Source organism: Mya arenaria, chromosome 3 (assembly GCF_026914265.1).
Source record: "Mya arenaria isolate MELC-2E11 chromosome 3, ASM2691426v1".
NCBI lineage: Eukaryota > Metazoa > Mollusca > Bivalvia > Myida > Myidae > Mya > Mya arenaria.
In genome coordinates this window covers 12,556,944-12,569,234 of record NC_069124.1, presented here as the reverse complement: position 1 = coordinate 12,569,234, position 12,291 = coordinate 12,556,944, and the positions used below count along the sequence as shown (strand labels likewise).

Sequence of the window (12,291 nt, the reverse complement as noted above, 5' to 3'; positions counted from 1 at the left end):
ATTTTTTTTCACAAAAAAGCATTTCATGCATTTAAACACAACCATTTTACCTAGCAACTCGACCATCTCAGGTAAACTTCGAGAGACCAATCACCTTTTGTATATATAATCGTAACAATTTGGCCATGGCCAAAAGGCTCCGATTGTTGTAAATATATGCACCCCAGCCTTGCAGGTGCTCTTCATGTATAACAGTTTATATCATTAAGTTTTGACAGTATGAAATAAAAAAAAAACACTCATCAAACTCATAATAATACGTCAGTTTTTATTTTTTGTGTACATCATTCATATGTTAGATATTTATCTGACCCGGAATCCCAATCGGAATAGCTACCCACTTTTTGGCTTCAAGTGTTTGGTTTATACTAATTTTTTTTAGCTCGATTGTGACGAAAGCTGATAGCTTATAGAATCACTCTCGAGTCCGTTTCCTGGGCAGAAACCAGTACTGTGTCCTTTTTTTGAGAAGCTATGAGAAAGTACCCCTGGTGGGGATCGAACCCACAACCTCTTGGGTGAGAGGCGGACACCTATACCACTAGACCACTCTCACCCTCTTCAAGTGTTTGGTTTATTGTCTTTATAATGTATAATGCACCTGTCAATTGTAGAGCCAAGCTGGGAACTGCCTAAAAATCAGTTACCCGGTTAGCTCAGTTTGAAAGATCTCCATGCAAGTGTAAACATGGTTGTGGGTTCAAGCACCATACCAGTAGCATCTTTTCTCACAGGTTTACTTTAGAACCCATCATCCAGGGGTTGACAATTATGATTTTTTTTATTAAATATTACAGGCCATGTTCTTTTGTAAATTTTCAGATTGAGAAGTGCCTGGATACAGGGCTAGTATTGCTAACATCATCTGATACAATCAACTGGAACAAAGCTGAAATAGCTACCTGACCTGACTTAAAAATCGGATTGCAATACATCAGACTAGAAGATTATAAGTATTGAGATGGACAAAATGAAATCTGAGCCTACCAAAGCTGACAGATTGCACAAGAAACACATAAATGCAGGTATTTGCTGAGATATTGTAATTATTTTTTGAAACTTCTCATTCATTTAGGAAGTTCAGTTGAAACAGAGTTGGCAAAAAAAAAATGAACAAAGGTATATACATTTTGAATTCTAGTTCAAATGAGAACTTTAGTGGCCAGCACAGAATGGTAAAATGCTAGTCTACCAATATGAATGTGCCTGGTTTGAATCAGTAAAGCTGATGAATGTACTGGTTGTGTAGCCAGGATGTGAATAGGTCTGCAGTTGGCTGATGATGCATATCACTTTAAATGCTTAAGCGGCACTCTCACAGATTGTCTGTTTTACCAACTCTTTTTTTATTTCTTGGTCTTGTAATGATTTTTTATGCGAGTTTCTGAACACTGGTCATAACAGACAACTGGAAAAAGTGGATCGCTGCTTTCTTATATTAATTCAGTCAAAAAAGACCAATTTATGTGAAAATGCATGTTAACCATTCATATAAGATTGCTGACAATAAGTTAGTCAGAAAATGTGTATATATAAGTTCAAAATGTTTAATGCATTTTTCTTAAACCGTTAGTAACCCTTTAAGACATAAAACCTTAGTTTTCGACCTGAAATACGGAAGTCTGCAATCTAATATTTTGTCAGTAGTCTTATATCACTGATTTGCAGATATTTGCAAAAAATAAGTCATTCAAAGACAAAAAATACAAAAGTTGTAAAAATAGTTAATTTGTGAAAGTGCAGCTTTAAATGACTAAATGTTTTGATTTGGCTTAATTCTCACCTAAAATTCTATAGTTTTGTGACATCTAAATGGTTTGTTTTTAACAACATTACATGTGCATATGTATAAATTTGTTCTTAAATTTGAAATTTAGTTTGGAAGATTAATTCTCTGGAAAGTAGAAAAGGGCATGTAACATACTGTTATCCCTGCCATGACAGAAACCATATTGAGGAGCTGGTCCACCTGTAGGAAGAATTGCGCTATTGGTTGGAGCAGCACCATTCCCTGGCCTTACACCAGCACTTAGTATGTCATAGGGAGCATTTCTGAGCAGTTATGGATACCACTAACTATGCAGGTATATCATAATCAAAAACTTTGTTTATATAAAAAAAAATATAATTTAGCATCTGTTGAGAAGAATTTTATATTTCTTATTTGAATGCATTTTCATGCCTAACTCATTTGACTTCAATTATCAAAGCAAAAGAAATGCAAATTATTAATCTGCAGATATACAAATGTAAGCTTTTTAACAGGGGAAATTGTTGCCACTTATCTATTAATTAAAGAACACATTTATAATTAATAATGTTTAATCTGTACACAAATCATATGCCTTCTTTGTTTTAACCATCAGTGTCAAAGAGTCCAGCATGATAATGCATTAAATTGAAAAAATGCACTAATTTATATGAACCCTTTAAAACTTTTAAAGACTCCCTAAATCCAATAAAAATAATTGAACTTTTTTGCAGTTGTTGCAGTGAAACTTGCACCAGTGTGTTTTCTGTGGAGATAAAGAGATAGTGTCCATCAATGAAGACCCAACTCAAGATCTGACCTTGTAAGGCCAATATGAAATAACTGTGTGGGAAAATGGGAAAAACCTGCAGTCAGGAATGCACAGAAATCATCAAAAGAACAGTGTTAAATTGATCTTGAATAACTTGACATTTATTTTGTTTGACATATTTATTCATGGTGCAGTGAAAACATGCTTTTTTCTCATGGTTACTAAAATTTAGAATTGATAGGAGGGAACATCACTATGTAGTTTCATGTTCATAGTCAGATCAAAACCCATGTACATGCCCAATTGAGCATTCGAAAATATAAAAATGGTACTTGATGTATGTAGTGTAAGTTAATTAACATAATAAACAAAAATGTTTAATCAATTTCAATTTTTTATGCCCCCTTCAAAGAAGAAGAGTATATTGCTTTGCACATGTTGGCCGCTACGTCCGTCTGTCTGACAGTATACCAAAGCTTTTCCGGGTGATAACTCTACAATTCCTAGACCTATTGTCAAACTTGACATGCAAGTTTGGTTTAACCAGTAGATGACCCCTTTTGATTTTATGAGTAATATGGTCAAAGGTAACAGCGACCTTGAACAGGAAGGTGTATTGGGTCAAAAGTCAAGGTCACAGTGACCCTGATTGCTTTAAGGTTGTACTAATAATGACTGGACAAAGCCTGCATCCATGGTCCTTCAACAACTTGACTTTGGGGTTGGGCCTGACCAGTAGGTAAGCCCTATTGATTTGTCACAGCTCTTGAACGCAAAAAGATTGCCTGTGTGACAACTCTACAAAGTCTGCACCCATGGCCTTCAAACTTGAAATTTAGGTTTGGGGTGACCAGCAGATAACCCCTTTGGATTTGGAGGTCAAGGTCACAACTCCAGTAATGGTCATTAAAACTATGTCATTTACTTATTCCCTGCTGCTAAGAGGATACATGTTTATCAGCAAATATCAGCCATCATCTGAATATGATTGAAAACTGTATCAACTACCCTCATACTTTAAATAGCATAATCTTAAAACTGCCTCAAAGGCATCTTTTGTCAATGAAAAACCAGCTGTCATTTCGGTCAATGCATATTTCATTCAATTGTCCAGATATTCTTGACAACATGGTGCTAATTAATGCTGCAGGTTTGAAATTTAAGAATATTTTTTTTCTTCAGCACCATGCAGATTATTAACACTTTTATAATAAAAACACACTAGAAAACAAATTTTAAAGATATTGGTTTTTTTCATGGTATGATGCCACAGCACCATGCAGATTTGTTTTCACTTTTATATCAAAGAAAGTAACTCGCATACAAATTTTGTAGATATGTGGACTCTGTTGATAGAAGTTCTGGGAGGCATTTTTAGACTTGAAAGAGCATCATTTAAATTTATATTTTAGTATGTCCCTTGAATCTTGGGTATAGTTGTATTGTATTTGCATTTTAAAGAAATTGGCTTCAACGGACCCTAATGGAATGAAGGAATGTAATTGCTTGCTGAAACTGTTATAAGTGACGTCATAAATTGAAGCAATTTTAACATAATGAATATGCATTTAACTAATTTAAAGCAGTTCAAACTTAGGAAACTTGAATTAAGAATCTTGTAGGCCATTGGATACATGATTAAGTAGGGCCAATATATTTGTGCTTATTATAATCACATTTATCTTTCTTCATCTACCTTAAAGAGTGTTCGTCATTTGCATGAAATCATTTGATCACGTTTCATTTGAAAAAAACTTTGCAGTAGTGTTTGCTTGCTTTAGTTACATAACCGACAGTCTTGCAGCGCTTTCAGCGCTTTGATTGGCTGACTCGGTGTGGTTTGGGTTGTGACTTCATTTTCTTCAAATATTTTACATTTCAAATCATTTGGATGGATAGATTAGCGAATACATGTCGCTTTTATTTTTAATAATGTTTTCTTTATTTGTTCCCAGTTTTAGTACAATGATGCTTTTTATTATGAAACTCTATGATCATACAGTTTTAAACCTTTTATTTTATAAGGCAGACTGTGTGGGATATTTATAGTTTCTGACAAGGACTGCATCGTACCTTTGAAATGTTTTTGCATTAGGTGCTCTGAATTGTTTCCCTCCGTCTGCAGATAGAGTTGGGATCTCTAATCATAGAAGTACTTGGGGTTTACCTTTACGTTTATTATTATTTGTTTTATTGATAAGTTTCCTCAAGTTAATGCATACTTTGATAAGATTTACCTTTTGCGTTTTATCTTTATTAAGGATTGTTGGGATAAGAGTGAGGTTTGTGCACATAAACTGGTTAAAAACCCCCAGTAAATTTACATTTTACTGACCTTTCCATGGCGGTACCTAACAATTTTTGATAAACATACCTATTTTTTATATATATATACATGTATATATAGTATGTATGCACTGTGCTGTTATTGGAGTTTTGTGATGTTCTTCTATGTTTCTTGTCTGTGATTTTGTGTTCTATGTCTTTGGCGTTTGCCCAGTGCCACTAAACTGGGTTTCTGTTTAAACTTTTTGCTACTCAGAGCTTGTTTCTGTAGCTTTTTGCATACATATTAATATGAATGAAATGTAATGCGTTTGTCAAGTAATGAACAAAGATTTTTAGTGCGATTTTTATGACCCAATTCATTAATTCATGAGAATAAGTTTGTCAAAATAAGACATGAGCTTTGCTTCACAAGTATATAATCAAAAGCAACACAATGCATGATATGACATTATATATACTAAAATCCTAACTTTTCTAAGTAAGATTTCATGTCTAGGCTTTCACACAGTTTTTCTTCTTCCAGACGTGCCTACTGAAGTGTATGTCCGAATCCTGATACAGAACATTTACCCCGTCTCCATGACTTCCATTGTGTGACGTACACATTGTTTGAATACATCATTTATAAATAAATTCTTGACAAGTGCTTTTGAAATGTTCACTACGTACTTATCAAGTTATCACATCGGCGTACACAAACCAAGGCACGTTTGATTAAGTCTCAATCAAATAAACGCTTGCCAATGTTCTGGGTCCTTATTGACTTTGATTAGAGTGGTTGAGTAATTGAGTTGAACCGTATATGCATTATCACGTGTGTGTTCTTGGGTTAGCTTGTATGGTTTCAAAAACAAAACAAAACAGTTGAAGTATTATGGCAACCCTTGTGTCGATGTCGGCATCGTCGTCGTTTAAAAACTTACACTTAAGCCGCAAGTCCTGCTTTGCCTACTGTGGAAGTCTTATTTTGTTGATTGTTAGTTAATGCAATGAACTGTCTAGTGGGAATTAATTACAATTTATTGCAAAAAGCTTCCGGCGACAAAACTAACATTCACCAACATCTGACAACATTAATGGTGTTTGATTTTTCCTTTTAAGCTCGTCTGCTTTTCTAAGAGGTATAATGATAGTCTATGGCATCGGTGTCTTCGTCTTCATCTTAGTAGTAAAGCATTATAACTATGGCCATAATTCTGTTCCTAACCCGCTGAAGATATTCAAATGATCCTTGATGCATATATCGACAATACACATATGAACAGCAAGCCCACTTATTTCATTCTTAATCATTGTTGAGATATGCCCTTTTTGCGACTGATCAGACTAAAGTTGGCAATCACGATGCGGCGCTCTTGTCAGAATTGTCAATAACATTAAGGTTTCAAGCAGATGGACACAAACAAAAATAAAGGGATAATTAGGCAAACGTTTAACATCATTTAAGAAAATGCGGATGTTGGTGCTGATTAAAGCACTGTACACTCTTTTATTTCAATGGCCTCCATGTCATTTACTTGTATGTCAGTACTCATGAATTGTTATGCAAACACACGTCCAGAGGGGATTAATAACGCTTGATAGCAAAAGCTCACAGAGACACTTTCATGAACATCTGACTTTTTTTTCTTTCTTTTTTGTCCGTGATTTACATTTGATATCAATTAATTACAGTATTTTGAAGTGTAACCATGCAATTTATACGGTCCATACATGATGCAGTTAACAGCCAATTTCCACACCAATGAATCCTACTGACTCCTTCTAATCATTCTTACCGGTTTTGTCGCATAATCCATCTCTCCATTCAGGCATTGTACAAATATTCCATCGTCATATCTAACCTCATTCGCCTAGTTTGGCAAGTTGGCCTCCTCTTGGTATTGTTATATTTTTTCTTTTTTTCTTTCTTTCTGTTCATCATTCTAACCATTTTTATTCTGTCCATCGTCATTATCAGTGTACGCCTCACGTCATGCTGAGGACAGTGAGGACACCGAGAGAGTTTCGGGCGGGGGCGGCGTCGTGGTCCACCCAGAAAGAGACATAGGAGAGCACCATAATCAGGATGGACGGCACACACACCTGAACGATATAATAGCCCACTTTTTGAACGGGGGCCCTTCAGGGCCACGTTCATAGTAGGCACATCAAATCGTTACTACAAATGATTACACGGTGATTCGGTCGAAATAATGCGCTCATTGAATACTTGAATACACATGACATCTTTAAACTTCAACAAAACTGATTTGATGTATAGTAATGTACACTTGAACTCGTACATTTTGCATATCCCTGAAAATGCAGCTGAAAAAAATCACAAAATGAAGACAACATATTTATACGCAACCGCTCGAAAACGGCGAGGGGGCCCTTCAGGGCCAAGTTCATAGAAGGCACATCAGATCGTTACTACAAATGATTACACGGTGATTCGGTCGAAATAATGCGCTCATTGAATGCTTGAATACACATGACATCTTTAAACTTCAACAAAACTGAATTGATGTATAGTAATGTACACTTAAACTCGTACATTTTGCATATCCCTGAAAATGCAGCTGAAAAAAATCACAAAATGAAGACAACATATTTATACGCAACCGCTCGAAAACGGCGAAAAAACTATGTGTATTGTTACAGGTGTGATTCGGTTATAAGAAGTAGTTACCATAATTGATTAATCGATTCCAAACAATTCAAAAATTTCCTTAAAAATGAAATGATATGTAAACACTATTTCACTGATCAATAAACAAACAAACGAAGTGAATGCTTTTTGGAAACCGTATACCGTTAAGGTATATTATACAGATTACGCCGCCTCTATTTAGCATGATCATTTCACTTTTCGATAGTCGCCATTTTGTAAGCGCCCTGCCTAAGAGTGTGTCATGGACTTCAGCTGGATTAAATGTGCATTGTAAGTATTTTATAATCAGATTGTTACACATGAACGGCTCTACGTGTGCGTGGCATGACAGTTATTGAAATTGCTTCATTATTTGCCCTGTATACATTTTGTTCTTTGTGCAAATATCTGTGTTTTACCTGCGTTGTTTATGTGCGTGACCTACATTAATTGAGAGGCCTAAATCATGAACCTGCGTGTTTATTCTATTATTTAATTTGTTTAGATAACGATGTGAATATGTGTAGTTCATCTAGCTTATTTTGATGACGTATATTATGCTTTTCGTTAATTTATGCATTCGTGCCGTTCGTGACTTACACAGCTTCGTGACCTTAGGTGACCTACTACGTAGTTACATACCATGAATGTACTCAGTAGCGATGCCAAGTCGATTGTAGTTATCTCCCCTTATGAATCTCATGAATATAAATTTCTCACGGAAGGCGACTCAATGCTGGTACCGGTTTTATACACCCTTTAAAAGACGTATATCAACATTTGCGGAGAACCATGTGGCTATTTATAGAATTAGATGATGAAATATTCTGGGATCCAGTCAGAGTTCACTGAAAACGAAAGTGAAAATTTGATTAAACGTTTTTTTTTTCATGTTTTAAGGCAAGTACAAAGGATTATTTGGTTTGTATTTAAGTATGGGAGGGGTCTCTCATAGTTTTTATCACTTTTGATACGAAAACAACTGGACTTTGAACGTTCTTAGACCATTTATAGACTTCGCCAAAATGTAAACAAAAATCCAAAATGGCTGCCGCGAAATGAAACTACCTGGTACAGTTTTCACTTAGTCAGATGTTTGATGATTAATGCATGAAGCAGTTGCTGACAGCTTCAAAATGCAAGTACACCTTGTGTAAATAGGTGTAAACATTAAGAATGAATACATTTTATGTCTGTTCTTTAAATATTTTAAAAGTTTGTGTTCGTCCCCAGTTTCATACCGTTTCGTTCACAAATATGTTTACAGTATGTAATAAAGACGTGTTTATATAAAATAAAGCCCGAGAAAAATTCCAGATTTAGGTTACATCATTAGTTTTCTAACTGAAATGTGATATGGGGTTCATCTTCAAGTGTTGGCTTCATCGCACCTGTCATGAGCAGCTTTTGATCGTGGTGGATCACTTAAAAGTTTAACCCATCAATTTAAACTGGTATGCCAGGGATGTGTTAATTGAGTATGTTGTGTAGGCTATAAGGGCGTCAATGATTGTATGTTTGGGTGTTGTTGATTTATCTATTTTCCTTTCTTATTATTTTAAACAGACCCGGGAGGTACTGTAAAGAACCAGCCAGACAGCCCGCACGCCGAGCTGCCCACCAGGCCGAGCTGTACTTTGTGTATGCCAACATGCCGACATGCTGTAATTTGTTAGTACTTCAAGATCATATAATGGAAAATTGTATCCAAACTGAAGTATAATTTGAGTAAGTTTGGGTCATATAAGCCCATTGATACTGTTTGTTCCATTCCTAAATGAATTCCTTTCATGTTGTTTCTCGATCATCTCTGGTGCGGCTTTGATAATAATATTATTTTCTAATGACACTGCTGACTCGTATAAGACTTTGGTCTGTATTGTGCATCTATTCGCACATTTTGTTTGCTCTTTTAAGCAAACATTACATTAATTTAAAATTCTATAAGCAAATAAACAAAACTTACTGCACATTTGATGCAGAATGATGTTTTATTTAGTGTGCATATGATTTTGAGCTTATGGACAAGAAAACATCTACTTCAACAATCACAGCAACACAATGAGATCCCTATTTTAAAGAAATAATGCCACCTTTCATTAATTCATTAATTAATTTCATCAATCATTCATATATATTCATTTATTTATGCAGTTTATACATTGAAAAACTTGACATTTCTTAAAGCAAAAGAAATGAAAAGTGAACCGCTTTCATAAAGATTAGAGCCTTTTCCCTTCATGCATTAAAAAATCAACCTTAATACATTATCAGTGCTGGTAAAAATGTGGTCTCATGTGGTTTTCCATACCGGCATTCAGCAAGGATTTCAGAGTAAGAAGAAATTCTAAGCATGTCTGGTTTTAATGCTTTCAAAATGCATCTGGGTACTCAATAAGATGAGATTAGCCTTTGAATTATTAAAATCTGATAGCAAACTGTCCAAAAGACTATATATTTCATAAAATTTGTCCTGAAAATCTTTCTATCCATGAGCTTTTCTGCATATTTATCACATTTATGACCACATAAAAGGTTGTGTATGCCTCAAATGAGTGTTTACATGCCTTTTTCAAGCTTTAACAGTATTGGCAGATAGTTTTATAAGTGTAAAACATTGCTTTTGTGTCTTGCTTGCAGATCATGATGTGCCAATAAGCTCCAGTTAGCTGTGCCTTTTTCCTCCCACCGGTTGTCCTTCAATCTGAATCCAGGAGATGCAGCTCTGAATCCAATATTTCAGGAGAATGAATATGTAAGTCAACTCTGTAGTACTTGTTTGTGTGTAAATGATCACAAGAGTGAGATTTAAAGCAAGTCAGGTGTAAATAAGCAACTTATAGACATTGGTGAAGTGATGTACTATGATTTTAATGCCAAATCTAGCCTTCAAAACAGATACTTAAAGGCCAGAACAGCTTATGCGATGGTAATTTGTACGTAGTATGTGCGTCTGTAAACAATTCATGTTTACACGATATAGCCTTCAGTTTTGATGGTATCTTGATGAAACCTGTACAGTATTTGCATATCCATTAGAGCTCGGTTTCTTTTGAAAACCAGCCAGATCCGACCATGTTTGATTAGATATGGGCCTTGATCGTATAAAAATCCTGTAAACAATTGCTCATTAACACGATACAGCCTTCAGTTTTGATTGTATCTCGATGAAACTTGTACAGTATCTACATATCCATAAGAGCTTGGTTCCTTTCGAAAATCAGCCAGATCCGCTCAGGCATGCCTACATTATGGGCCTTGATAGTATAAAAAAATCAGTTTGTCAGTTAACAATTGTTCGTTAACATGATACAGCCTTCAGTTTTGATTGTATCTCGATGAAACTTGTACAGTATCTACATATCCATAAGAGCTTGGTTCCTTTCGAAAATCAGCCAGATCCGCTCAGGCATGCCTAGATTATGGGCCTTGATAGTATAAAAAAATCAGTTTGTCAGTTAACAATTGTTCGTTAACATGATACAGCTTTCAGTTTTGATTGTATCTCGATGAAACTTGTACAGTATTTACATATCCACAAGAGCTCGGTTCCTTTTGAAAACCAGCCAGATCGACTCAACCAGTAGAGCATATGCCCTTTTGGGCCTCTTGTTTATATAAAACTCTAAGCGCAAAAGAAGTGCGAAAACCTTATTTTGCTTACAAAAAAACTAAGAAAAAAGAGTAGGCAGGTCATTTTTGTGGTGCTGTTCTGTAGACACCATTGAAAGCAACAAGGTAAACTTTACTTGGTCAGATTATTCCAATGCATAAGGAAATAATGGCTCTTCAAAGGTTTGCAGCTTACCATTTAAGGGAAATGGCTGTTTCTCCTTTTTATGAAAATACCACAGGTGCTAATACTTGTCTCAATCATTTATTGTTTAATATATCATTTCCAAACTTTCAGTATGTGTTGCATATAGCCTGCAGATGAACTATATGAGTTTTGAAGTCTGTTCCCCCCTCTATCATGCAATGAATATTAATGACTATGTATGTGGTACATGTACTTTCAGAAAACTGAAGCCTTCAGGAAGTCAATGCCACCATGGTATTGATTTACTCAGCTGTGATGTAACATGCCTTCAAGCCACTATCCGAAGAACATTCAGACGTTCTAAATGGACCATTGCCCTGTTGCCATGGAAATCATTATGAGGAGGAGCACACAAACTGTCACTTGTTTTGGATATCAGATGTACCACGAACTGACCATAAACTTTTCAGATGCTCTGTTTATTTCATTAGCCAATTTCGATGTAAATTTTACTGAATAATGACAAACCGTCTTACTCATAAGCATCTCTTACTCATTCGTATTCCACAACTAAACATGCTTGCAATTACACTGTGCCATCTATCATAATATAGCAATGCTGCAATGTCCACATTTTTTTTGTACCAGTTGTTGCTTTATACTGAAACTTTTATTGAAAATGGTGCATAAACACTGACAACACATCAAAGTTTCGTTCATACATTTGTACATGTTCTTTCAGTGTTGATAATGTTGACATATTTCATGTACATTTACACATGTGTTTATTGCCAACCTCATCAAAACATGAGTTTGCTCACATAGATATTTCCAAAACAGACATTTACTGAATGTATTACTACTTTACCACCGGGGATGAGCAAAAAAAGTCACGTGACCACAAATGCAAACGCCAGTAGTATTTTGGCTCGATTGATCGTCAATCAATGTAAGTTTCTTATCGATATTTTTATTATACGCGAGAGTTCGTTCATATGACATAGCGCAAAAAAGAATGCATTGTTTTGTCTTTCGATCGGTGTATTGGTCATCATTCATGTCTGCATAGTTTCCGAGAACACTTC

At 35.3% G+C, this 12,291-nt stretch overlaps 1 long non-coding RNA gene across 1 annotated transcript; it reads left to right on the top strand.

The window, feature by feature from the left end:
* Positions 1 to 9,032: 9,032 nt before the first annotated feature.
* LOC128227554 (uncharacterized) lies at positions 9,033 to 11,979 on the top strand. The gene is made up of 3 exons (XR_008259831.1): positions 9,033 to 9,174; positions 10,087 to 10,201; positions 11,466 to 11,979. It is a non-coding gene; the product is annotated as an uncharacterized LOC128227554 (long non-coding RNA).
* Positions 11,980 to 12,291: the final 312 nt, after the last annotated feature.